Source organism: Leucoraja erinacea, unplaced genomic scaffold (assembly GCF_028641065.1).
Source record: "Leucoraja erinacea ecotype New England unplaced genomic scaffold, Leri_hhj_1 Leri_222S, whole genome shotgun sequence".
Classification (NCBI taxonomy): domain Eukaryota; kingdom Metazoa; phylum Chordata; class Chondrichthyes; order Rajiformes; family Rajidae; genus Leucoraja; species Leucoraja erinaceus.
This window is the reverse complement of record NW_026576123.1, coordinates 133,729-137,500: the sequence shown is the minus strand read 5'-3', so window position 1 is coordinate 137,500 and position 3,772 is coordinate 133,729.

Genomic DNA, 3,772 nt, shown 5'->3' with positions numbered 1-3,772 from the left:
TCCTGCAAAATCTAAATTGGTTGAACCTTTTATTAACAAACTGTTTCTAATGAGAGCGAGTTCCCGCCCCTCCCCCATCTCCACATCAGTCTGAAGAAGGGTCTCGACCCGAAACGTCACCCATTCCTTCTCTCCACAGATGCTGCCTGACCCGCTGAGTTACTCCAGCACTCTGTGAAACGTCACGTATCCATGCAACCGCAAGAAATGCAACACCTGTCCCTTCACCTCCCCCCTCGACTCCATTCAAGGTCCCAAGCAGTCTTTCCAGGTGCGACAAAGGTTCACCTGTATCTCCTTCACCTGTATCTCCTCCAACCTCATCTACTGCATCCGCTGCTCTAGATGTCAGCTGATCTACATCGGGGAGACTAAGCGTAGGTTGGGCGATCGTTTCGCCGAACACCTCCGCTCAGTCCGCAATAACCAACCTGACCTCCCGGTGGCTCAGCACTTCAACTCCCCCTCCCATTCCCAATCCGACCTCTCTGTCCTGGGTCTCCTCCATTGCTAGAGTGAGCAACACCGGAAATTGGAGGAACAGCACCTCATATTCCGCCTGGGCAGCTTGTATCCTGATGGCATGAATGTTGAATTCTCCCAATTTTGCTAGCCCTTACTGTCTCCTCCCACCCCCCTCCTCCCATCCCCCTGCCCTCGGGCTCCTCCTCCTCCCCTTTTTCCTTCCTTCTCCCCCCCACCCCCCATCAGTCTGAAGAAGGGTTTCGGCCCGAAACGTCGCCTATTTCCTTCGCTCCATAGATGCTGCTGCAACTGCTGAGTTACTCCAGCACTTTGAGGCCCTCGGACTATATTTAATCAGGCTTTATTGGACTTTATCTTGCACTAAACATTATTCCCTTTACCCTGTACCTGCACATTTATATTGTCATTCCGCTGACTGGACACCACGGAACAAAAGGCTTTTCACTGTACCTCGGTACACATGACAATAAACACAACTCAACACTTTGTGTCTTCCTGTCCCAACCAGCACCTGCAGTTCCTCATCTCTAATGAAGAGGGCATCTGTTATTTTATGCTCGATAACAGGCAATATTATTTAATTTAATTTCATACCAATTAACAAGCTAATTATTCGTACAGAACCAAGGTTTAAAATCCGTGTCCAATCCTGTTGTTCTACTGCAGAGTAACTGGCTTTGTAACTATCCAGCTAGGGCTGGTCACGGTGGCGCAGCGGTAGAGTTACCGCCTCACAGCGCCGTAGACCCGGGTTCGATCCTGACCACGGGTGCTGTCTGTACGGAGTTTGCACGTTCTCCCCGTGACCTGCGTGGATTTTCTCCGGGATCTTTGGTTTCCTCCCACACTCCAAAGACGTACAGGTTTGTAAGTTAATTGGCTTGGTGTAAATGTAAATTGTTCCTAGTGGGTGTGGGATAGTGACAGTGTGCGGGGATCGCTGGTCGGCGCGGACCCGGTGGGCTGAAGGGCCTGTTTCCTCGCTGTATCTCTAAAGTAAACTCAACTGAGCTAGAGTAAGAATCAATTGAATCAGGGGACATTGTACCCCAGAAGGTCCTTCAGTATATTGGGTCCATGCCAACCCATAACTGAGAATTCTCTCATCAGCCCCATCCCCCAGCTAACTCTTTGCCCAAAACTCGGCCAAATTCATGGGAAGATACTTCTACGAACACAACACAGGTGTGGTCTCATTAGGGCCCTGTACAACTGCAGAACACAATACAACATGCTATGAGAATGCAGGGTGACTTGGACTGGTTGCACGAGTGGGCAGATGCATGGCAGATGCAGTTTAACGTGGATCAATGTGAGGTTATCCACTTTGGTAGCAAAAACAGGACGGGACATTATTATCTAAATGGTACACAAAAATGCTGGAGAAACTCAGCAGCATCTATGGAGCGAAGAAAATAGGCAACGTTTCGGGCCGAATCCCTTCTTCAGACTGAACTGATCTAAATGGTGTCAAGTTGGGAAAAGGGGAAGTACAACGGGATCTGGGGGTCCTTGTCCATCAGTCAATGAAAGTAAGCATGCAGGTACAGCAGGCAGTGAAGGAACCGAATGGCATGTTGACCTTTATAACAAGAGGAGTTGAGTATCGGAGCAAAGAGGTCCTTCTGCAGTTGTACAGGGCCCTAGTGAGACCACACCTGGAGTATTGTGTGCAGTTTTGGTCCCCTAATTTGAGGAAGGACATTCTTGCTATTGAGGGAGTGCAGCGTAAGTTCACCAGGTTAATTCCCGGGATGGCGGGACTGTCATACGCTGAGAGAATGGAGCAGCTGAGCTTGTACACTCTGGAGTTTAGAAGGATGAGAGGGCATCTCATTGAAACATATAAGATTATTATGGAATTGGACACACTAGAGACAGGAAACATGCTCCCGATGTTGGGGGAGTCCAGAACCAGGGGCCACAGTTTAAGAATAAGGGGTAAGCCATTTAGAACGGAGACGAGGTAAAACTTTTTCACCCAGAGAGTTGTGAGTCTGTGGAATTCTCTGCCTCAGAGGGCAGTGGAGGCCGATTCTCTGGATGCTTTTAAGAGAAAGTTAGATAGAGCTCTTAAAGATAGTGGAGTCAGGGGATATGGGTAGAGGCAGGAACGGGGTACTGATTGGGGATGATCAGCCGTGATCACATTGAATGGCGGTGCTGGCTCGAAGGGCCGAATGGCCGACTCTTGCACCTATTGTCTATTGTCTATAGCTCAGACCCTCGAGTCCTCATAAATCTTCCCTGCACCCTCCTCAACTTGACAACATCTTTCCTGCAACATGGCACCCAGAACTGAACACAATACAGTAAAAGCGGCCTCACCAAAGTCTTATGTAACTGCGACATGACCTCCCAACGTCTACACTCAATACACTGACTGATGAAGTAGCCAAAGTCGAGATGGTGGAAACCTTCAAATTCCTCGGAGTGAATATCACCAACAATTTCTCCTGGGCCCCCCATAGTGTAGCAACGACCAGGTTGGCACGCCAACGCCTCGACTCCCCTAGAATGTAGGGGACATGCCAAACCTCTTGGGCATGTCCCCTACAAACTCTCACCAACTTCTGCTTGGGTCTTCTCCGAGATCTTCCGTTTCCTCCCACAATCCAAAGACGTGCAGGTTTGTAGGCTAATTGGCTTGGTGTGAATGTAAAATTGTCTCTAGTGGGTGTGGGATAGTGACAGTGTGCGGGGATCATTGGTCGGTGTGGACTTGAAGGGCCTGTTTCCGTGGTGTATCTCTCAACTAAAGATAAACTAATCCATGTGGGACTGAGTGAGCTGAAAGAAATGCAGGATCCTTCATCAGACATGGGGTAGCATGGGCAAATTGGGCCAAAGGGCCCTTTTCCAAGCTATACCACTCTAACAAGGGTCCTGACCCGAAACGTCACCTATCCATGTTCTCCACAGATGCTGCCTGACCCGCTGAGTTCAGCGGGTCAGGCAGCATCTGTGGAGAACATGGATAGGTGACGTTTCACAGAGTGCTGGAGTAATGCCCCTGTCCCACTTAGGAAACCTGAACGGAAACCTCTGGAGACTTTGTGCCCCACCCAAGGTTTCCATGCAGTTTCCGGAGGTTTTTGTCAATCTCCTCACCTGCTTCCACTACCTGCAACCTCCGGCAACCACCTGCAACCTCCGGGAACCGCACGGAAACCTTGGGTGGGGCGCAAAGTCTCCAGAGGTTTCCGTTCAGGTTTCCTAAGTGGGACAGGGAGGGGCTTTACTCCAGCACTCTGTGAAACGTCACCTATCCATGTTCTCCACAGAT